A 25,353-nucleotide genomic window follows, 5' to 3' on the forward strand; every position below is an offset into this window, starting at 1 on the left:
AGCAAGATGATGTAGAGTTTCTGTAATGTATAATACTTTGGTAGTATGTTTTGCACACTAAAATATTTTCCAGCATCAAAATTATAAATGGGTTAAGACAAAAACAGCTGACTTCACGTGGATGACTAAAATAAGTTTCTTTGATGTGGGATGCCATGCAGATAGGGCAACTATAACTGTTAAGTCCTTCAGGTCAAAGCAAAGAATACACATTAAGTCTTTCGGGTCAAAGCAAAGAATACACATAACTGGAGATGAAAAGAGTATGACCACCCTCAAAAAATTAAAAATAGAAGTACCATATGATTCAGCAACTCCACTTGTGGGTATACACCCAAAAGAACGGAAAGCAGGGTCTTGAAGAGATATTTGTATGCCCACATTCATAGTGGCGTTATTCACAATAGCCCAAAGGTAGAAACAACCCAAGTGTTCATTTAGTGGATGAATGGATAAACAAAATGTGATATACAATGTCATATTATTTAGCCTTAAAAAGAAAGGAAATTCTGATACATGCTACGACATGGAAGAACGTTGAGGACCTTATACTAAGTGAAATAAGCCAGTCATAAAAAGACAAATCCTGTGTGATACCAACTAGGCGGTATCCAAAGGAGTCAAATTCAAGAGGCAGGAAGGAGAATGGTGGTTGCCATGGGCTGGGGGAAGGGAAAATAGGTAATTATTGTTTAACAGACACTGTTTTGGTTTGAGATGACAAGAAAGTTCAGGAGATGGATAATGGCAAAGGTCGTACAATGATATGAATGACTTAATGCCACTGAATTGTACACTTAAAAATGGTTAAGGTAGTACATTTTATGTTATTTATATTTTACCACAATATTTTTCAAAAACTTAAAAAAAAAAAGATGGAGTTACACCTAATTTCTCAGTTTGCTTGGGCTGCTATAACATAATACCATAGTCTGGGTGGCTTATAAACAACAGAAATTTGTTTTCACAGTCCCAGAGGCTGAGAACTCCAAGATCAAGGCACTGGAAGATGCAGTGTCTGTTGAGGGCCTGCTTCCCAGTTCATAGATGGTGCCTTCTGTTTTCACATGGTGGAAAGGAGTATGCAATTCTCTGGGGCCTCCTTTACAATCACTAATCCCATTCATGAAGGCAGAGTTGTCATGGCCTAATCACCTCCCCAAAGCCCCACGTCCTAACACCATCACTGTGGAGATGGGGTTTCAACCCATAAATGTTGTGGGAGCACTAATATCCAGCCCATAGCACCTACAGAGTGAGGTTCCGTGAGGAAACAGGTGACATACTTAAGATGAATCAGGTCTACTTGCAAAGTGGGTGCAGAGGGCAAAATGTGCTTGGAAGAGGTGCAGTGAGTTCAGGAAACTTCCCTCCACAGCCACAGCCCGCATGAGACCACCTTGAAGGGAGAGACCCCAACCTCACTTTTCTACTTCACGCTGATCTCCTCCCACTGGTCACACCCACCTGGAAGCCAGGGAGTACTGGCTGATGGAGTCCCCTGAGCAGACAGTAGGGTAGGAAAAAGTGGCTGTGAAGAGCAAGGAGATTCAGCAAAATCTATGCATGCCAGCATAAAGAGGAGGCCAGAACATACAGCTGAATGAAAAACAGCAAGCTGTGGAACAGGAGGTCCAGTATGATGTGATTCACGGTTAGGAGGAGGGGGAAATACCAGCATGAAGGCTATTTTCTACCAGCAAACTCAGAATAGAGTCTAAAAGGGATATATACCAAACTGACAAGAGTGTTAACTTCTGGGGCAAAGATGAGACAAAGAAGGAACTTTAGACTAATCTGTAGTGTTTCAAATTCTTCCATGAGGAATGTGTTTATGGGCTTCATGGAGAGTTCAATATTAATTTAAAAAGAGTAAGTAAAATAATTAAATGTTTCTATTAAAATGGAGATACCTCCAGCTTTTGCAAAATTGGGTTAGGCAGCCCATGTCCAGGCATGTCCTGGAAGCCCTAAGTGAGTAAAGAGTTGTAACAGAAAAAACATCAAATAATGTCAAGCTATGGCTATACCAGTGGTTCTCAAAGCGTGTTCCCCAGATCAGCAGCATCACATCACCCCGGAACGTGATAGGAAGGCAGATTATTATACCTGACCCCAGAACTACTGACTCAGAAACCCTGGGATTGTCTACCAGGGAGAGGGTCATATGTGAAGTGGTGGGACAGGAGTCTAAGGCCAAGCATTGCTAGACCTTATGGGCCAGAGCTGCCACAGACAGCAGTACAGGCTGTACAATGCTCCTACAACTGTAGGAGGTGTTATTCACAGACTATGATGAGAATGGTGTTCCTTGGGGTGGCGCAGTACAAAACCTGTATCCCATACCTGTCAGCCCTTAAAGCAGTCGGGAACACAGAAGAGTATTAAACAGGCAGATGACATCATCAGGTTTGCATATGGAAAGACACCCCAGCACTCTGCTTAGAGAAGAAAGAGGTAACAGAGAGCTATATCCAACTGCTTTGTCTCCTATATACCTTCGGGGCTGCTAATTAGCTAGGTCAAGAGTAAACTAGGCCGGGTGTGGTGGCTCACACCCGTAATACCAGCACTTTGGGAGGCTGAGGTGGGACGACTGTTGGAGCCCAGGAGTTGAAGAGGAGCCTGGGCAACATGGTGAGGCCTTGTCTCTACTAAAAATGAAAAAACAGTTGGGTGTGGTGGTGTGCGCCTGTGTTCCCAGCAACTTGGGAGGCTGAGGCAGGAGGATGGCTTGAGCCCGGGAAGTTAAGGCTATAGTGAGCCAAGATCCCACCACTACATGTTCCCATCTGGCCAACAGAGCAAGACCCTGTGACAACAACAACAACAAAAAGAGTGAACTAAAGTAAAAGACTCTTTGAATGGAATCCAAGTTGTCTTAATAACCCAACCCTGAATCCAGGCCTCCAGATACTTGGGTCTTAATTAGCAGAGGGGTGGGAAAAGGAAAAAGGAGGACAATGAAAGACTCCCAAGTCCGACATTATATGCATGTCTGTACACACACAAGCACACACACACACAGAAAAAAATGAAGGCAGGGGTGGGGGGAGCAGGGGCAAGCAGGTGTTGATGAGGAAGAGGTGAGCACCTTGGGCAGGTAGTTTGAGGAAGAAACCTGAAGCTAGGGGGCACGTCTGACTGGCAATACTGATTCAAAAGCCATCAGCACCCAGATGGTAATACAAGCAAGGATAAGATCATTCAAGGTGTGTGTAAACACTGGAAAATCAGTGGGCTGAGGCCAGAGCCCTAAGAACCTCTATATTTAAGAACAGGAGCTAGCGAAGGAACATGTTGCACATGGCTTGGAAGCTAGGCAGCTGGAAAAGGCCAGCAGGAATACAACCAAAGAACTCTTGGCATGGCAGAGCCCAGGATTTAATTCAAGTGAGACGTGTCAGCAAGAGAAAAAGGAGGAGACAAGCACGGGGAAGTGCTGCCAATGTATGTTTTCCCTCAGGAGCACTGGGCTGCCAGTGGACTCTTTAAACGGGTCGGTGTGCGTGCCACTCTGTCAGCACTCCTCCTCTGCTCAGCCTGCAGAAAGACTTCATGCTATGGACATCTTTTCTGGGGCCAGCACACAGCCCTCCAGTCCCCCATTAACTCTCATTTTGAGGAGCTGAGATCAGCTGAGGAAAGCTTTGCCAAGCTTCAGAGCATCAAAATGTGCATTTGGGAGGGGTAGGCAGGCAGATGGCGCCAGATTAAAAAGATGCTGGGCTCGCTCGCTGCTCTGAGGTCTCTGAATTGCCTCCAGCATGGCAGTGTGGAATCAGGAACTCCATCATATGACCTAAAAACTTGTGAGTCTCTCCAAAAAGACTTAGCTTGCTACAATATACTGAAGGGGATTGAGATGCACTTCCAGAGGGCCTGAGATTCTAGAAGCCCGGCATCCACCAGATGCCTGCTGAAGCTGATGGCTGCTGCACACTCTGCTGTAAGTCTAAAGCATTTAGCATATTGCATTGTAATTGCTTTTTTTTTTTTTTTTAACCTCTTCCACCCTGCAAAGCCTCTTCAAGTAGACTGCAAAACCTCTAGAAAAACATTTGTCTTGTCTCTGTATCTTTCCTGCCCAAACTGGGGCTGTGTCATGCAGTAGCAGGCCCTCAGAAATGTTTGTTAAATACCTGTTGTCATGGGGAAGGACAATTTGTAGAAGCAGTGGTTGCATGCACCTCTCCCTCTCTGTTTTGTCCAAGTTCTGAGACTTCAGTGTAGTGAGCAGAGTTGACAAACTACAGCCTGTGAGCCAAATCTGGCCCATGGGCTGTTTCTGTAAGGCTTATAGGCTTTTCAGTGGTTGAAATAATAATATTTTATGACGTGAAAATTATATGAAATTCAAATTTCATTGTTCATAAATCAAGTTTTATTGAAACACAGCTACATCCATTCACTTTCATCTTGTCGACGGCTGCTTTCATGCCATGTCAGTAGTGTTGAGTAGTTCCGACAGAGATAGCATAACCCACAAAGTCTAAAATATTGACTCACTGGCCCTTTAAAGAAGTATGCTGGCCCCTGATCGACAGCAACACTAAATGTGGAGATACACATCCAAATTATTATCTTCCTCACAAGTGGAATTCTTTTTAATTTAACTTTTAGACTTTCCAGTTACTGACATAAAAATGAGAGACATTTTAACTTACCTTGGGGACATAAGCATCAAAACATGGTAGTGCCGTAAAGTGAGCAGGCTGTGTGCTCCTCAGAAGGGTCTGCATTTATCACCATGCTATGATAATGTCTAACAAGTTACTTACATTCTAGGTCTTAGTCTCCTTGGCAGTAAAAGGTGCACAATGGTAAGACCTCAGAAATTTGATGTGAGAATTAAATACATTGAGTTTTTAACCTCTTAACCTGGTATCTGACCTCTTAGAAGCACCCGATAAATGGAACTACAATAATTGTCCTCTTTGTTTTTGGAGGAATATTTCACTTTACAGAAGATTTGCTCTTGGCCTCCCAAAGTGCTGGGATTATAGGCATAAGCCACCATGCCCGGTCAAAAGGAAGAGATATTTGAGAGAGAGAAACAATTCTCATTATTTAGAGATGACATAATTTGGTCTTTAATAGTTGTACCTAACATGAATTACTTGTATTGGTCTGCAGTTTTTATGTTTTATGACAAAATTGGAATTACTACTGTAGGACATAACTGTTAACTATCAATTCACTCAAACCTCAATGATGTGTATATAAATGAAAAGTTATGACAGCACAGGATGTTCTAGCCAATGAAATATGACAAGAAAAATACAATAAAAGGAAGAGTTTTTTTTTTTTTTTTTTTTTTTTTTTTTTTTTTTGAGATGGAGTCTCACTCTGTCCCCCAGGCTGGAGTGCAGTGGCACAATCTTGGCTCACTGTAACCTCCACCTCCCTGGTTGAAGTGATTCTCCTGCCTTGGCCTCCTGAGTAGCTGGGACTATAGGCATGCACCACCACACCCAGCTAATTTTTGTACTTTTAGTAGAGATGGGATTTCACTATGTTGGCCAGGCTGGTCTAAAATTCCTGACTTCAGGTGATACACTCACCTTGGGCTCCCAAAGTGCTGGAATTATAGGCATAAGCCACCATGTAGGGCCAAAAGGGAGAGATATTTGAAAGAGAGAAACAACTCTCATTATTTAGAGATGACATAACGGACTACCTTAAGAAACTTTAGAATAAATTATATACCATTTATTTAAATAGTCACAAATTACAATAGCTATATATGTATGTACACATATGAATATATACACATACATACAAATACACACATTTGTGCATATAAAATATCAAACAACAAAAGCATTGTATAGTGATTCTCTACAGGAAGAAAAAAAAATGTTTTACTGAGGGTCACAAGGAAAGTTACGAAAGACTATGAATTACAGCACTTCAAATAAGTGAAAAATATGACCACAAAAACAGAACAGTTGGTTAAAGGTCTGAAGAAAAATATGGTGGCACAACTACAGGGATGGAAGGGCTTCAGAAGACAAGCATCAACCTCAATGTTACACAGCAGGAGAGCAGACAGCCCTCCCATTGCTCAGATGTCCTTGGCCACTGCTTTCTGGAAGCTGCATTCATTTAGGAATGAACAGATGTGACTGGCAGAAAGGAGGCAGAAGGCTTTTCAAAAAGCAGCAGGAAATGAACAAGTAGAGAATGCATTCACTGAGACCCTGGCAAAGGATCCAAAGAGTTCTGTAAAAGAAGTTCAGAGCCTGGGAGTCAATTTATTGGATTTGCAAAAATCAGTAATGGATAGTTTCAGTGAAATGAAATATTTCTTACAAGCAGATACCACAGGGCATGCTTACACTTCCCCAGGACCTCTCCCTTCACAAGGCCCTGTATTCTGGGTATTTGGGAAACATTTGGACTTTTACTATTTAATATAGAGTCCTGCAAAAAGAAGCCATGGCAAGATACCATCATCCTTTTTATTAGTCAAGGCTGTAAATATATCAAAGAATTTTGGAGCCTAGCAGACAATCTAGCTGCAAACTTAAAACAAGTTGAGGCTTAATTTACGTAAAGTAAGAAAATACAAAACTCCTTTCTCCTAAAGATATTCATAGTAAGTCTTTAAAAAAGCTTAAAAACCACAGTGATGCATATTACCACCAGCAATCTGAAGGAAATCACAGGGAGATTTCAAGTTCCCTCTGAGTAACAAATTAGCCTCTCTGAACAGATCAAGTTCAAGTTCGGAAAAAACAGCGACCTCTGAAAGCACAGGCTTTGACTGCTGTGGGCCACTCATCACAGGCTGCCTGTACTGCAAGCGGCATGGTCAGGTGTGCCCTTGGAGATCAGAAAGACTTTTTATTAAAAATGAAAGAGAACTTGGTTTTGTCTTGCTGCTTTGATGTGAGATCAACAATTTCTAATAAAAGAGATTTTTTTTTTCCCTAGACAGGGCTACAGACCAGAAATCTATGTTTAAAAGGGCATGTTTTCATTGGCAAGCTCCAGTTTAATTAATTTCGATTTATAAAGGAGTAGCAAAGGTTAATGACATTGTTACCCAGGCATGCAAATTAAAAGTGAACATAATCCTAGTTTACATTTTGGGAAAATATTCAGTGTGTCTCACGAGGTGAAACATACCACAAAAGGGCATGAAAGATGAAAGATAATATATGAAAATCATAGATATGATAAATTATATATTATAAATATAGTTATAATAAAATATATGTATTTATATAAATAAAATTATATATATTATCTACAAAATTTTTAAAATATTGCCGCCTATGGCAGAGTCAAAAGGTATGGATAGGTACTAGAAGAAAGGTTTTTCATGAAGTCTTTTTTGGTGGTTTCCATGATATGGCTCTGTTAAAAGCAAAGCAAATAAATTAACATCCATTAATTTTATGCATAGCGTGTTTCAGCATTTATAATAACTGCTTTTTTGAGGGCTTCCTTGCTCATAGTTATAATTTTGTTAAGTCATATATATATGCAGAGGAATGCCATGTTTTATGAACACATGTCAGTTTCTAAGGAATCAAGCCCTATAAAAGACCACTGAGGAAATATTTGGAGGCAGAACTTCAAAACTTCTCCTTCCTTCTGTTTTCCCACATTTGGGAGAAGGGAGAGGATTTGTGAAATGTGGCCACTTATAGGCATTCAAGAAAAGGCTGAGTCTCCTTCATGTTCATAAATTTGAATATATGTGACAAAATAGAGAAGGCACTAAATCCAGAGAGGCAGCTGCAGAGTCCTTCTTCCAAATGATTGGGAATACGTTTTAAGCTCAAAGTATTCTTTACCAATAACCACGTGCACTCATGATGAGCAGCTACTCTATTTGAGCCCCTGGTATCCAGATTTTTCCCATCTCTAGGCTCACACATGGTGTTCCCTCTGCCAAGGCAAGGCATGCTGCTCCCTACTTTTTGCCTTCTGCATTTTCTGGGTCTCACCCCTTCAGCAAGGGCTTCCCGCATTAGCCAGTCTCAGGTGGTTTTTTTCCTTGCTTGTTTCTCTCATCTCACCCTGTCCCTTTCCTTCATGGCACTTAGCTGTGCATTGTCTTTATATTTGCTTCGTTTCTTTCCTTTCCCCACTGGATTGCAAGTTTCCTGAGGGCAGGGACCCTCTGTGTCAGTAGAGCCAGACATTAGGATGTCATGGTGAAAATACAGGCTTTAGAGGTAGACTGTCCGGTCCCAAGCTCAGCTCTGCTGTGCACAGGCTATATGATCTCAGCAAGTTACTGAACCTCTCCGGGCGGTAGTTTCTTCATCTTAAGTGGATGTAGGGTTAATATTACCTACCTCATGTTTTTTCTATGCTTAAAATCAAAAGTGATGACGCAAGAAAAGCACTTAATATGCTCTCTGGTACATAATAAGCCCTTCGTAAAATGAGCACTATTATTATTCACCACTGTGTACCTAATGCCATCCACAGCCTCAATACTAAAAGACGCTAAGTAGTCATTAAATCAATTTACTTATATATTCATAATTATATCAGAGTATTCTCACACCAACCCATAAAGTATCCCCATATCCATTCCACAGACAAGGAACTAGAGAACTGGAGACTTCTGTTTTCTAAGCCCCAGTCTTGCCAGCATAAACTCAGAACATTATCTCCATTACATCTCTCCTGTCAGGTTTTCACATCAACTTTGCATCCAGGAGCAGTCAGAAACAAACTATAATATATCTATGAAGAACAAATCTGTAGCCATCAAACAAAAGCTTATTCAATTATGAACTGAGGACATACAGATGGAGTGATGTGGAGAATGTGCATATTCTCCAGTCCTGTCCCATAAATTCTTTGAGTCTTAGTTTCCCCCCCTCCCCCAGACAGTCTCGGTCTGTCGCACAGACTGGAGTACAGTGGTGTGATCTTGACTCACTGCAACCTCCACTGCCTGGGTTCAAGCAAGCTTCCTGGCTCAGCCTCCCAAGTAGCTGGGACTATAGGCGTCTGCCACCATGCCCAGCTAATTTTTTTTTTTTTTTTTGAGATGGAGTTTTGTTCTTGTCACCCAGGCTGGAGTGCAATGGCATGATCTTGGCTCACTGCAACCTCCACCTCCTGGGTTCAAGCGATTCTCCTGCCTCAGCCTCCTGAGTAGCTGGGATTACAGGTGCTCATCACCATGCCCAGCTAATTTTTTGTATTTTTAGTAGGTTTCACCACGTTGGCCAGGCTGGTCTCAAACTCCCGACCTCAGGTGATCCACCTGCCTTGGCCTCCCAAAGTGCTAGGATTACAGGCGTGAGCCACAACGCCCGGCTAAGTCTTAGTTTTTACCTTCTGTGAAATGGGGACAATATAAGCTTCCTCATGCACAGTGGTAAGGATGAAAGGAGACGATATATGGAGAAGGCCTCATGTAGGGATTGGCATCGAGTAGGTGCTCAGTAAAAGCTAGCTTCTGTTACTCACTTCCTATCCTCTGCACAGGATATGAACCAGTAAATGGTTTTTAAGGCCACAAGTTATACTCCATCCTAGATCTTACCAATTCAATATTGAAAATCCATTAGACATAGATATCTTGCTTTCATAGTAAAGGGCAGCTAGAATGCTGAGGTCCTTGAGTGTGCAGTAGATATTAGGTTAGGCGATTCTTTCTAAAAGTTTCTAATTTCTCTTATAAAATATGAAGAATCGAAAACTCCATCTGTACTAGAATCTGACTGTCAGCCTTGCTATTTCCAATTCTTAAATCTAGGACATGAAAAAAGAAAAATCATACAATTCTGAGTTGTTCTCAGAATTCTCAGGTCTATGAATAAAGTTGTTTCAGGGAAAGTGGCTGTCTTTCTTTGAGCTATTTAAAGTGATCTATCTAATTATGAAAAGAATTTGCCCATTCCTAATAGTAGAAAGACTCATTTTCCAGAACTCTGGTTAATGTGGGCTCAGCATTGTTGAAAGAAGGACAAGAGGAATCCTAAATAATCACTTTTCATGTCATGTCCCAGACCACCCAGAAAGACCACTTGACCTAAAAACCAAAGGATGGAAATAAACCCCTATTTACTCAGATTAGGCAAAACATGAACAGAGAACTCTTATCCTATGATGAGCAGATGTTCATTGGCTCCATTCATGAGGTCTCTCTGTGCTGGCACAGCCAAAAGCCTGCCGGCTTATGTCCGCACACAGTAAACCTGGACAAATCACTCTTGCTGACACTCAGAAGTATGGAAGTCAAGGTCAAAAAACAGTGGGCTCAGAGGTCAAGGGCTGCTCCCCCAGATTAAAGAGATTGAGGGCTGGATGACTGCTTATTACTGACGTGGTTGCCTTGGATCTCTCCACCTTAGACCTGCCTGGGATGCAGGTATTTTGAGCAGCTGTCTTTAAAAATCTTCCGACGCCCAGTCCTGCATTATCTGGTGTGCCAGGAAGGCTGTTATCCTTACTGAAGGCCAGGGGAAGCTTCCTAAGGAGTCTCGAGGTTACCAGTGTAGAGAAAAACATTTCAATGGGAAGAATGGCCAATGAAGGCAAGCAATCATCCATAAAGATTAGACAAATCACGCAATATCCAGTGGAGCACTGTTAGAGTAACGTTACCAAAAGAAAACATGGCCCAGTTTTAGCCCAAGGGAGACTCTTGGGGATAAACTGTCAAGAATAAACAACTGACTCAGAAAGAGGATGATCTTTTATATGCGATTATGAAGTAATATGGTTGATTTCAAATTCTGCAAATTTAAACATTAAATGCTATTCTTCGCTCTATTTCCAGTTGGATTTTAATTATATTCATAGCATAATAGGGCCATGTTGTGAAGAACAAAAAAAGTAACAAAATGAACCATTTTTACAGGATGGTGAAACAGCACGAACTAGATTGCAGGATTGGATATTGGTGAAGAATTTCTTAACTTGTACAATCTGGTATTGAGTTCTGTGCATCCATGCTTTTTGGAGTGGAGGAAGAAGGGGAATGGCAAGGTAAGGTGGACACATTTAGTCCTAAGAATCTTTTGTGGGGAAAAAACACAAACACACACACACACACACACACAGAGCAAACCTTGTAAAAAAAGATCACTAACCCAAAGGTTAGTGGAGATAAAACTTGCTGATCACCCTGTTTTCCAAAATCACTCTGATAAGGTTAATGTATACTTATAAATATTTCGTTTTGTGTCCCCAAGGCTAGGACTGTGGAGAAAGGATTTGGAACTGTGGCCCATGTGTGCAAATAAAAAGTAAGCACCTCTGCTGGAAAAAATCTTATACCCTGCCTTTCTACATAAGCTAGGTTTTGTTCACTATCTTCTAAACATGGACTAAGAAATCTCAAGAGCTCGGAGGTCTAGCTTCTTGTTCAGTAGCTGCGGGGAAAGAGACTGTGCAAGTGTTCGGTGCCGGCACCCCTGCCACTGGCATGTGCTTGTCCCAATGCATTAAGACAAAACTGTACTAAGCCAGGGCAAACAAACACCTGCCTCTATCTAGGGCTGTAAACAGGTGGCCTGAGGTTTCTCTGCCACATGCTCTTCACTGCCCACAGTCCCCACCCCTCCATGTGGCTTTATACCCCTGCTACGGTGAGAAAGTTTGCACTGCCACCTTTGGGACTCCTTCTGCCTCATTGTACCCTAGTATGGCTCAGATCATTCATTTCTAATTCAAGCCAGCAAATACTGGCTTTCTATCATCTGCAAAGCACTTTGTTAAGCAAAAGGGCTATGGGAGGGTGGGGTGAGGAAATCACAGCAACAGTAAAATAAAGCTGGTTATCAAGGTGATGGCAAGGGGCTGGATAGAAAGATAAGAAATCTGTTTCAAAGTGCCTGTGTCCAACTACATCGTCTTGATTGACTTACTCATTAATTCCCTCAAACAAACCAAAAACAAACATCAGTCAGGCTGGGTTGAATCTAAGTTCTGCCACTTCATTAAATGCACATATTAGGCAAGTCATTTAATTTCACTATGCCTCAGGTTCCTCATCTATAAACAGGAGAGAGTAACAGTCCCTTTCTTATAGGATGGTTGTAAAAACTGTATGCATTAATGCACAGTAAGCCCTCAGAACAGTACCTGGCAAGTGTAAGCATTCCATAAATGTTAGCTGTCACCATCATCATCAACATTATTAGCATGATTTTACTTCTTACCCATTCATGTAATCATAATTTCTTAAACTCTGATAACCATTACAAAAGCCCAGTGCAAAGCCACAGAACACAAATTCCCGTTCCCCTCTGGGGGTTAAATTTTGGCCTCACCACAGTGGTTCTGTTGATCTGAATTCTCTATCAGCTTGAAGTTAATGCTGGAATGCTAGAACAATGACCACAAAGATGTCTAGAGAGATCTGGTTCTTTTACTGAGCAGTGGAGACACTTTTTATGACTTAACACTCTTGCAATAAAAATTAAGTGGTTACATAAGACCACTACCAAACGACAAAACCACGATTATGTACTGGCTCCCTACAAAATCCTTCACAGAAATGGACATTAGAGAACTTAACATGAATAACCACAGTATCAATGACAACATATTCAAGTTTTTATGAAAACCAAGGCAATTCTTTGTGCTTTGAGAATTTTTTTTTTAAATCAAAGTAACCATTAAAGTGATCTTGTAAAAAGTCCTCATGTACCTGGTTATGCTAAATCCAGGCCAAATATAAGAACAAAACTGTAAATGGCATTCATAGCTGAATGTAGTCTCTTAAACTGTGGTAAGAACAATACAGATCAAATGTTCTTCTGTTATTTATTTACTTTTTAAAGTACATTTAAACCAGAAAGTTTGAATTTATTTCTTAGGGAGAAAATCAGGAAACTCTTTGGTTTCTATTCATTTCTTGTGTACCTCAAAATGTAATTGATCAAAACTTTGCATTTTAAGAAAGAGATGTCATTAATTCATTCAATGGACCAGAATATTAACTGACAACAACTCTGTAACTTTGTTGTGACAAATTTAGCAGGTTATGATGAAGATCAGATAAGGGACAAAGCTCTGAAGAACACCAGATAAATTGAAAAGATTATTAGTTGACTATAATTTCTAAGTATCTTTACTTTATCAAGAGTGCTGGCTGGGCACAGGGGCTCAGGCCTGTAATCCCAGCACTTTGGGAGGCAGAGGTGGGCGGATCATGAGGTCAGGAGATCAAGACCATCCTGGTTAACACAGCGAAACCCCGTTTCTATTAAAAATACAAAAACAATTAGCTGGGCGTGGTGGTGGGCACCTGTAGTCCCAGTTACTTGGGAGGCTGAGGCAGGAGAATGGAGTGAATCCAGGAGGCTGAGCTTGCAGTGAGCCAAGATTGCATCATCACTGCACTTCCAGCATAGATGACAGAGCGAGACTCCATCTCAAAAAAAACAAAAAAAAAAAACACAAGAGTGCTAACATTGTCCCAAAAGGTGCTGGAAAATGAACTATCCTGTTTGTTTTGAATCAAATGAATCCTGCCTTTCTCTCTGGCTTCTCCACAGTCAGTGTCCTACTCTGTGTCCTACTCTACTGATGTGTCCTACTCTACTGATGCTATTTCCCTAATCTTCCCTTGTTCATATCTCTTTCATAACCATGTTTGCCTGTGTTACACTTGAGGATGACTTGGGTTTGTATCTATCACTGTGCTCCATGGCTGGTTAGAGTGGCTGATCTTTCTGCCTGACCCAGTGTCCCAATCCCCTTCCCAAATACTACTTCTGATTAGTTGCTACCAAAGCTGTATTCTCAATCAAAGAGATAGCCTCCTCCTTGGAAGGAGGCATCTCTCCTTCAGTCAGGGGTGTGCAAGGGACTGCCTTCCTGGTCCAGAGACAAACGCATCTCAAGACAAACATGTAACTTCCCAAATTCCCGATGCTACACAGAAAATACACACATTGGCTCACTGAGTCTGATCAGCCTAATGTCTAGACCAAGTGTCATCAACACTTCAGCTGCATTCAGGGTTCAGACAGAAACAAGGAGTAGGGAAGTGAAACCAGCACACACATCTCCACCCAGCGGAAGCAGCCACTTTCAGACCCTGCCAATAGCTGGCTCTGTGAGGACTCAGGGAGAGGTAGAGTGTTGCAGAAAATAATGCCAAAACTCCAGACTTTTCTGTAAAAGTCTCCCAATTTTGAATCACTGGCAACAAATTCCAAATTTTTTTTTTTCTTTTCTTTTTTTTGTGAGCCGCAGTCTCGCTCTTTTGCCCAGGCTGGAGTGCAGTGGCACAATCTTGCCTCACTGCAAGCTCTGCCTCCCGGGTTCACACCATTCTCCTGCCTCAGCCTCTCGAGTAGCTGGGACTACAGGCACCCACCACCACGCCCAGCTAATTTTTTTGTATTTTTTGTAGAGATGGGGTTTCACCGTATTAGCCAGGATGGTCTTGATCTCCTGACCTCGTGATCTGCCCTCCCCTCCCAAAGTGCTGGGATTACAGGCGTGAGCCACCACGCCCGGCCAAATTCCAAGCACTTTTAAACACAGTGTTAGTTCAACAAAACTCTTCTTTGGTGACATTCAGCTGAAGCCTACCAATTGTGGAGATAACTCCCAAACAAGGTCAGGACACCTGAATAATAATTTCCGTCTCTCCAGCTTTGCAAACATAAACAACAAATAATGAGCGCCTACTGTGAGCCAGGCATTGTGCTGATGGCGTTCCTCATGTCATCTCACTTTGATCCTCATTACACACTCACTGTGATATTGTTACTTCTGGCAAACACATGAAAAAAGGTGCTTAGAAAAGACCTTGTCTAAGTTTTCACAGCTCGACAGCAGCAGGATTGGAACTTGGGTTTGCAGGACTTTAAGATCTACCTGTTTTCCACTAAACAACCTGAATTGCATGTAGAAACAACCAAGAACAAAGATGACCTCGCAGAAAGGGCATGTTCAGTCCTGGGAGAGTAAAGGAAGTGGCATTACAGACCTCCATGTTATTTGCTGGGGGCATATATTGCCATGGCTGTTGTTTAGAGGGTTAATGGTCTATTGCGGTAATCTAAGAAGTGAGGAATTTGATCTCATTTCAAATTTATCCTTCATCCCTTCAGTGTAGTGATTGCTGGCTAGAGTGTTACTGACCAGAAGAATCTAGAAATCTAGCCACTAACTGCATTCACAAACAAAACTGCTACTAAAAATCATAGTTTAAAAAAGGCAAACCCAGAAACTCTTTGAGAAGTCTTTAACTCAATGAGTCTTTATGTCCATTGGTTTCACATTTAACAAGTTGATTTTAATCTGATTATTTCAACATCAAAGACAGGAAAAAATGTTTGACATCAAATGGATCAGAAATGAAGCATTTTACAAAAGAAGTCTAATAACCTCATCTAGCAATCTCTCTTAATTAACTTAACTTAATTAAGTTTCCGTATTCTTTAATGCTTATTTTTGGCGAAAGTTAAGGCAAAGGCAACTGAATCCCAAATTAGTGCACAGGCCAGCTGCAATTTTTACTTGCCTTAATTTTGCTTGATGATTAAGCCACTGAGGAGGATATAACTTCTTCCCAAAACTTCTACCTCTATCCACTTACTCAAATCTTTTCAAAAACAAATTTCAATTATTTATAGAGCTGTAGAATCAGCACAATTTTAAATCATGTATCCATCTTTTTTATTTTCAACTCCAAATGCAATAATTGAAAAAATATCTATCCATGGCATATTAGAAACTCAAAGGGCTTTAAAAAATTGTTTTTGTTTCAAAATTTTGTAACAGGAGGGGCCTAGGGAATTATCTTGGGTATATCCCATATAACAGAATATCCACCAAATATCCACAGTAACCACCACTATCTTTGTGAAGTCATCAGTTGCCCCTGCATTTGAAGTGGGAGGGTCTTACAAGGTGTAATACACAAAGTAAGAAACCCAGGATAGAGAAAGCAAAGAAATCAGCTATAGATGGTGTTACTGGGTGTTGCACTCTGCTCTTTGTGTTCCTTCACTGAGTATCAGCCTCATTTTCTTCCCTCTGCATGCAGGTTACCTCTTCAGTGAGGTTAGTCTGGCCACCCTATACCAAACAGCACATCTGATTCCAACTCTCTAGTCCTTACCCTCAAACTCCCTACCCCCACTCCTCTTTCTTGATTTTTTATTGTATCACTTAGTACCACCGGATGTCTTATATGTCGATTTGGCGGTTACTATTTTCTATTTACAACTTATTCTCTATTTATTCCCCCATTAAAATGCAGATCCATGAGGACTGAACTTTTGACTCTTTTGCTTACTATTGAGTCCCCAACATTTAATAATTAATTAATAGATATTTTTTGAATAATTTACAAGTGAGCAAATGATTGATCATTAACTGTCATACCCACTAGAAAGTAAATGCTTCAGAAACAGGGCTCTTGTTTGTCTCAGTCTTTCCTCTAACCCCCTAATACCTGCAACAATTCCCAGCACATAGCAATGAAGGGCTGAATCAGTGGGTGAATGAGTGACCTACTCTTGTTTATTCTGAAGCTATGCTAATTCCATTGGCAGAAATATTCCATGTTCAGTCAAGATTCCAATGGAGGTTAAATTCTGTCTCTCTTTTTTTGAATTTGGGACATCCCCACATCTTTGGAAGTGAATTTTACAGCTAGTGCATCTCATATTATGTGTTGATTTTTATTATTTTAACTCTTAGAGTTCTGGTGAAAGGAGCAGACTCATTCCGTAGTTTCTTGGAATGGAATGCTTATACAAAGGAATATGTTCATGGGAACTAATGACCAGATCTCAGGAGGTTCAGAAAACCATGGGGCAAGATTTACAAGGGGTCCGTGGGCCAGCAGGAACCCCTAGGTCTTGCTTAGGCAGTACTGCCTTTCTTAAGCTCCTGTTCTGCTGCACTTTTCACAGATTTCCTGTTCTTCTCTTCACATCTTGTAGATAACATCTTTTGACACTGATGATTCTAAGACACCTTTATGGAACTGAGGCTCAGAAAAGAGGGTAGATGCCATTTCTGTCTTTCTAATAGTTTGCTATCTGGTCTTCAAAAAACTTCTGGTTTACAAAGGACAGCATTGAGCAAGTCACTCTTGTGCCTTGTCGAGTGCAGCAGCTTGTATTATTTATTGCTCAGTCTATTTGCTGCCCCTCCCTGTGGGAAGATGATACTTCCCTGCCCTGCTGATGTCAGACTTCATTCTGTCTCTTGTTAATGCCGTGTGCCTGTGAAGTCATCGGTTGCCCCTTCAGGGGGGTTAAGGCTAAGGACCATCACCTGGGTCTGCCATGTTGTCTTTTCCTTCTGCCTTAACACCAGCAATGACCCAGGTGGCAGGTTGCTCCTTTAGCCTGGGTTCCAGAAACCTAATGACACAGAACAGAGTAGCTGCTGACCCAAAATGGAAATATATCAAGAGCAAGAATATATTATTGTTGCAGGTTTCTGAAATTTTCCAAGTTGTTTGTCATTGCAGCAGAGCTTAGTCTAAGCAGAACAATACAGTGACAATCATTTTGTGATGATCATGCATTTCTTCACACTCCAATATATTATCAAGATATGCAAATAAGCACTTGGAAATGCCCTAACAGTATCCAAGGATTCCTCTCTCTACACCTGAATGGAGACTTAACTGGAGCATCAGTAATACGAATGCCCACTAACAGCAAAGGCAAAGATTTGTTAGCCAAGCCATGGGCTATTGGTACCCCTATCCCTATTCCCAAAGCTTAAAGTAAAAGCAAAGGCTCTAGGGAAAATAAAAACAAACACATGTCCATAGAGCTGTCTTTCCGGGGAGAGAGTATCTTGTGAAAGTTTCACTTGACAGTTCACATGGGCTTACTACAGAGTGAAAACAAGTCAAGTTCCATTTAGGTCCATAATTAGAGTAATTGCACGCTTATAACCTGCATTTCCTAAACTGTCATTCTCCAGTCTTCTGTTGTTACATACGGTGTAAATCTTACCCATAATGTACACCTTGAAGGTGACTGCAGAATACCATTTATTATGCACCCACATGCATGAGATATTGCACAGACAAGCAAAGCAGACTCTAGCTATGCCCTGAAGTAACTTGGCTTAGGAATTAACTGCAGGTAAAGGGAAATTCTACAAGGATTTGGATTTGGGGTTTCTCTGTAATTATATATTATGTAACACTAAAGTAAAAGGAAAATATGATATGATTTAGACAGGTCCCCTTAACACACACAAACAATAAATGTGATTGAGCTACAACAACAACCACCACCACCCAAGGAATGTAACTGTAATTTCTTTCTTTAGGATGTAACCTTTGCTCATGGTAATAAATACAAAGGTCTCTGCCACTGCACTTCACTGTAAGACATTTCTAATAGGTCTTGGCATCTGCTATCTTTAATGACTCCAAGGAACCAGCTGTGCATCCCAGAGATGTTGAAAGCTTCATTACATTGAATTAATACAAGAATGAGCATTCTGATTCCAGTGCTCCATTCCATACTTTCCTGGAGTCCTCGTAGCCTGCCCACAAGAGGAGTTGACAGGATGGAAATGGTGGAGAGGTTCCCACAATGGGATCCCCAGAGGTACTGCTTGTGGCGGTCCAGAGCCCACCCTGATGATCCAGGCATCACTGCCGCTAAGGCAGACACCCTGAGGATGTGGCTTTGCTGGCACGACAGGTATGTGTGTCATTTTGGAGCATCTGTCATGTCCACTGAAAAAAAATACACAGAGGCACATCTGAAACCTCTGCCCCTTCCCAAAGATTTCCAGCTGCTTCTAATCTGGAGCATTGAGAACTTATTTTAAGAAACAAAGGCTTCTTTAAACCAATATACATAATTTAGAGACTGAAAGGAAGGCCATGTGTCTAGAATGCCACACGTGTTATTCAGCTGTCCTGGTCCTTAAGTCTCACATGGTGGTAGGTCTCTACCCAAGGGAAAGAGGTTTTCCACATTCAAGAACCACTGCATCAGAGACGAGAAAGGAAAGGGATGCTGAAGGAAATATGATCAAGTGGCTTTACTTCTGTTAGGCGGTGGGGGTTGCAGAGGTGGGGTCTTATTTTCTCTGTTTGTGGAGAATTTCTCCTGTATTGCAAGAGTTGTTTTCGTTGCATATAATCCAGGCTCACTGGAGAGGACTCCTATTTTGTACTCAGACTGAAAATTATGTCTGAGAGTCCCAGTTGCTATGACCCTCTGCCCTGGTCCTCAACAGGAAAGCTAGGGCAGAGACTGCTAATGCTCACTGATGCCGCTCTGGGCTCTGAGCTCAATTCAGCCTTCAGTCTCTCTCGCATTTGGCTGGGGGTCAGGTAACCGAGTTCTGGCCAATAGAATGTGAACAGATGCGATGTACACCACTCTTGAGCCTGCCCCATAAAAATCTCCCCTGTTGGATCTTCATTCTCTTTCCAAGTGGAAAGATTCAGAGGTCCTAGGGAAGGCAGGGCCACAGAGGGAAGAAGACTGTGTTCCTGAATCCTTGCAAAGAACAGAGCCCTTGCCCTGATGAACTGTTATTTGGCCCTTGACTTGAACAAGTAATAAATATTGTGTTAAGCCTCTGAAGTGTTACAGTTGTTTGTTACAACAGTTAACCTACTCTAATAAGGGTGAAAAATTTGCTTTATTTGACCAGGTGGCTTAAACTTGTGACACTAATCAGTCTAATATTTGGAAATGTGTTGATACTTGGCATCAACAATTCCCAGGCAAGGGCCTCAACTTTCCACCTTAATGGAATGTTCTGAACTTATAGACAGTACTAGTTAGTGAAAGGTCAATACGACCTGTTATCTTCTTTTTTTTTTTTTTTTTTTTTTTTGAGATGGCGTCTCATTCTGTCACCCAGGCTGGAGTGCAGTGGTGCCATCTCAGCTCACTGCAGCCTCCATCTCCTGGGTTCAAGCGATTCTTCTGCCTCAGCCTCTCGAGTAGTGGGGGTTATAGGCCTGCACCACCACACCCGGCTGACTTTTGTATTTATTTTTTTAGTAAAGACGGGGTTTCACTGTGTCGGCCAGGCTGGTCTCGAACTCCTGACCTCAAATGATCCACCTGCCTCGGCCTCCTAAAGTGCTGGGATTACAGGCGTGAGTTGCTGTACCCAGCCCAACTGTTACCTTCTTTAAGAAATGATGGGAGGCCTTTCTTCCAGGTATGATGGTCAATATCAGCACCCAGTTTAATGTTCTAACAGGGATTTCTGGACCAAAATGACTCTTTAATGCTCTGTCACATCTCGAGTGGGCATGATCATAGACTCCATGGAGTACATGTACAACTGGGAAAACAAAGTCTGTTCACTTGACCCAGGCCTAGGCCATTACCTGAAGATTAGGACACCCAATGATACATTCCACTTTAATTTTACACTTCAGACTTCTAGGAGTCTTGCATCTGTTTTCCAGCAGCCACAAAAAACATTCTCTAATTACTTCTGAATGAAAAACAGAGACTTTTAATTTTCTTGCAGAGAACATGCATGAACTACATACACTTTAAGTACACTGTGGTTGTCTCATTTTCTGTAAAAACTGTACTTTTCCTTACTGGCAAAGAAGAGCTTTTTCAAATCAAAATAATACTCCTAAAAAAGTCAGTGCAGTTTTCTGAAGGTCAGCAAAATGAGCTTTGCCAGAGCACCAGGGACTCCAATTACACATAGTTACCTGATGTGCTTTTATAGGACACATAATTCAAAAATTGCAGACTGCCTTTTACATTGTATACTATGCATTTTAATAATGTATTTATTATGTCGAGCTCTTTCTTTTGTGGTTTCTTGATGCTACTCCTCATTTAGAGTAGTTTCCTGGTTTTTCCTCATGTCAGGCAATGCAGTTAACCTTTAGCAATATAGAGCACTTAAGAGTTTTGCAAGCCTTGTTTTGCATCCATTTTTCTCCCGCATAGAACATTTGATTTTTCATCTGGTTTTCATTTTATACAATGATGTAGGTAGAGGCAAACTCTAAGACCTGGTAATTACAGCCTCATGGCAGCCCAACTGATGCATAAGAGATGTTTGCTAATTACAGTAATACGATGGCTCTCCTTCTCTGAAGGCTCACTGTGTTTCTTAAGGTGTCTCTTTTGTTCCTTAATCTAGTTGCTTATACAAGAGTACGTTGATCAAACTGCTTTCTAGTAACAAAGCATATTCTCAAGGAAATGTTAATTTTATAAATTAGTCTCCTAGGGTTTGCCAGCAAGACACAGTGCTGTTCCCCCTTAACCAGGGCACCACCAAATTTGCCCCATCCTTCAAGGCTGATGACAGATTTGCATTTCTCCATGGGCCTGTTTTGCTGGCTTTCCCACCTTTCCAAAAATATAACATAAGGTCATTATTTCTCAGACCAGGCAGTCACCTCACATCTGGGTCCTTACATAGGTTTTCACAAGTCACTCTCTTTATGACATAGTTTCGAACCACAAAATATTGTTGAAGGAAGACAGGTCACCTTGAGAGAGTTTCAATCAAGGGATGTTTGGGATGCTTACAGAAGAAGTCATTAGAGACAATCAGTTAAAATTGAGGTTGTACTGGGTTAAAAATAGCCACAAATTGTTTGCTGCTCCTCTCAGCAAGAGGTGGAATCGATTTCCTCACTGCAAACCTTGGCAAGCCTCAGGACTCACTTGGACTAACAGAATGCAGAAGTGACAAAATATGACTTCTGAGTGAGACTTCAAAGACCAGACAGCATCCGCTCTTGCCCTTTTGCTGCTCTGAGGCTGCTGTATCAAGAAGCCTGTGTGAACCTCCTTGGACATGAAAGCCACTGAGAGAGAGCCCACCATTGTGCAGCACCAACTGCAAGATGAACAATCCAGCCATCCCAGCTAGGACATGAGCAAGTCCACATGAGACCAGCAGAAAATTCTTATGAGAAACAATGAATCCTGGGTGTTTCAAGCAACAAAGTTGGGAAGGGTTTTTACACAGCAATAGACAACTGAAACCAAGGGGAAAAATACTGACACAGACTTAGTATTTATTCCTGCTAGGTATATCTACACAATTCCAAGCATCAGATGGCACTGGAAACAACCTTTAAGATTAATTTAAAAAGCAATCAGTAAGTGGCTAATTGTGGTGAGCATAAATATACTTTCATAGAATGAATGGAAAAAATATGTTAAAGTACTGCATGAATGAAGATTTATGGCTCAGGATAATACTTCCTATGACAAGTATGATTCAGGAAGTGCCGTGTCTCTAATGACTTAGATAAAAGTGAGGACAGATGCTCTGAAAATTGTTGGATGAAAAAAAAAAAAAAACAGTTCTCATGAGCTGACAAAGCAAATAATTGGTGTTAAACACTGAGGAAAATTTTAATAAAAATTTTCATAAAATACGACAGCAAAAAGTATTTCTCACTTAGCATTTTATATGTGATTTATCTGTGACCCTAAATATATATAGCTAAAAAAATGGTATGAATGGACAGTTCACATGCCTCTGTAAACATTTACATATTCGGTTCAGGATGCTCCCCTCCAATAAAAACAAAACCAAAAAACATGTTTTTGAATCTTCTTATTTGGGAAATAAGGGAACTACCCTCTATATTGGACATGTGTAGTATTTTCATAAAATGACTGATATGGTTTGGCTGTGTCCCCACCCAAATCTCATCTGAAATTGTAGTTCCCATCAATTGAATCATGGGGGCGGTTACCCTCATGCTGCTGTTCTTGTGATAGTGAATGAGTTCTCACAAGACCTGATGGTTTTATAAGGTGCATTTTCCTCTTTGCTCAGCACTTCTCCTTCCTGCTGTCATGTGAAGAAGGACGTGTTTACCTCCCCTTCCACCATGATTTTAAGTTTCCTGAGGCCTCCCTAGCCATGCAGAACTGTGAGTCAATTAAACCTCTTTCCTTTATACATTACCCATTCTTGGGCAGTTCTTTATGACTCATGAGAACAGACTAATACAATGATAAAGCACAAGAGTATAATAAATGATTAGAGACTACAATGTAGCAGAAAGTTCCTCTAAGAAGGTATAAAAACTTATATTTATTAATCTTTTCTGGAAACAACTTTAACACATTACATTACCCCTGAGATGCATGTTTACCCAATTCTTAAAATATACCTTACTGTTACAAGCGATAAAGGGAATGAAACTGTCTACTCTAATGTATGCTAAAACTTCTTAAGAAGCAAAGGGGTCCTAGGAACTTGTGGAAAACTTTTAATTCCATTTATGGCGGTTAATAAACATTTTTGAGTTGAATGTCAGCAAAAAATGTTGCCTAACCTTCATTAAAATATGCTCAAACTGACTTTTCAGTCATCAAAGTATGACTCACCTGTGGTATATATATCTTTAAAAGCTTACTGAAAGACCTGACTTTAAAAATATTTTTCTTCTATCAAAGTCCAACATGTTCACTGTAGAAAGTCCAGAAAATTTAAGACTATGAAGAAAATACAATCTCCCCTAATCTCACCTTTTAAATATGCCCAATATAGCTAACATTTATTGAGTACTCTTTAGGTCAGACAGTGGTCTAAATTTTTGATATATATTAATTCATTTAACCCACATAAGCCTATGAGTTATGTACCATAATTATCTCCTTTTTACACAAGAAAACTGATGTAGAGAGAAGTTAAGTAACCTTAGTTATGTGGTCCAACAGCCAGTAATAGGAAGAACTAGGCATTCTGGTTTAAGGCTACAAGCTCTGAATCATTACATATGCTGCCACTTGGCTGGGATTCTGCTACTTCTTTCCAGTCTTTTTTCTACATTATATATGCAATATATACATGTTGGACTTCTATAGCAATTTTTTTGAATAACTATTAGCAAAGTCTCACCTTTACCAAGAAGACTTTCTAGATGTCTCCAAACCCACAGTCTCGTAAGTGGCTAATTTAGTAGTTTTAAGCATCTAGTATTTTACACTGTGGTGTTTAGCTCAATGTATTTGCACAGGTCACTGAATGCAGAGACCATATCTTATTTTATTTCCACTTTCCAATTTTCTGATACTATATAAATGTTTGCAAATGCTAGAAACCTATGGGTGCTTGACATAGTTTCAGCAGAGTTGTACGCTAAAAGGTTGTATTTAAGTAATAATTTTCAAAAGAGCTTTGGAAATCTTCTAGACGCCGAGCTACTGATAAAAGAGATGCCATTAGAACCTAAAATTATGAGGGGAAAAAAGAGAAGATAAGAATAGTCTGGAGTTTTTCTGCAGAGGGAACTATTAATGGGGTTGCATTAGGACAGGTCTTCACAGTTCTATAAACAACCTAAGGAAAAAAGTACACAATGAAATTCCCACTTTGATGGCTTTATTAAATAATTACAGGTAGAGAAAGGCAAAGCAAAAATGAAATCAGCAGAAATATTTTACAGGTCTCTCTAGATGACCAGAAAGCAGCAGGTAACCAGCACCTGGGCAAGAATACAAGGATGTGTTTGTTTACACTGCCTGGGTGTCAATCCCAGGCCAATCATGTTGTCTCAGTGGATCTTCAGTAACTGATTGTTCTAGAAGATGTAAAGGTTAAATGTAAACAAATCTTCCACGTAGACCATGACATAAAAAAAGGCATTTTAAGATTCTCTTGCTGGCTGGGCACGGTGGTCATACCCGTAATCCCAGCACTTTGGGAGGCCAAAGTGGGTGGATCACCTGAGGTTAGGAGTTTGAGACCAGCCTGGCCAACATAGTGAAATCCCCATCTCTACGAAAAATACAAACATTAGCCGAGCGTGGTGGTGGGTGCCCGTAATTCCAGCTACTCAGGAGGCTGAGGCAGGAGAATTGCTTGAACCCAGGAGGTAGAGGTTGCAGTGAGCCAAGATCACGCCATTGCACTTCAGCCTGGGCAACAAGAGGGAAACTCTGTCTCAAAAACAAAGAAACTAGTTAAAGTTTTGTGTGCTTATCCAACCCCATACCGTTGGTGTGTTTCTTCCTACTGTTATTCTACTCCCATGTCCATTATTAAATTACACAGATGAGACCATATTATACATAGTATTTTTAAACTTGCTCTTTTAACAATGCATTTTGAACTGTTATGTATGTTTGGATTTTTTTTTTCTATTAAGCCTTTAAAAGAGTGGCTTTTCCCCCCAGTTTTATGGAGGTATAGTTGACAAATAAAAATAATTTAAGGTATACTAGTTGATAGGATAGTATGTGTATACATTGTGAAATCACCAAAATAAAGCTAATTAACATATCCATCACCTCACATGCTTTTTTCTTTTTGGTATTGTTATGTATATTTGAATGATAAACATTCAAAGGACACCACTCTGTGGTGCCAAGATATTCAGCTTTATTGAATTTTTTCCATTGACTACCCTGAATTTCCACTATCTGGGTTTTTTTTTTTTTTTTTTTT

General features: G+C 40.7%; 1 protein-coding gene and 1 long non-coding RNA gene across 4 annotated transcripts in view; one reads left to right on the plus strand and one right to left on the minus strand.

Annotated features, from left to right (window-relative positions):
- The window catches only part of PDZRN3 (PDZ domain containing ring finger 3), a 223,113-nt gene that overhangs the window by 132,887 nt on the left and 64,873 nt on the right, over window positions 1–25,353 (minus strand). The gene's annotated exons all lie outside the window — the stretch shown is intronic.
- LOC105508359 overlaps window positions 3,629–25,353 on the plus strand; it is a 47,015-nt gene continuing 25,290 nt past the window's right edge. The window contains exon 1 of the long non-coding RNA XR_001001245.1: window positions 3,629–3,949. This is a non-coding gene — a long non-coding RNA (uncharacterized LOC105508359). The remainder of the gene's footprint in view (window positions 3,950–25,353) is intronic.

Source organism: Colobus angolensis, unplaced genomic scaffold (assembly GCF_000951035.1).
Source record: "Colobus angolensis palliatus isolate OR3802 unplaced genomic scaffold, Cang.pa_1.0 Scaffold160, whole genome shotgun sequence".
In the NCBI taxonomy this organism is placed as follows: domain Eukaryota; kingdom Metazoa; phylum Chordata; class Mammalia; order Primates; family Cercopithecidae; genus Colobus; species Colobus angolensis.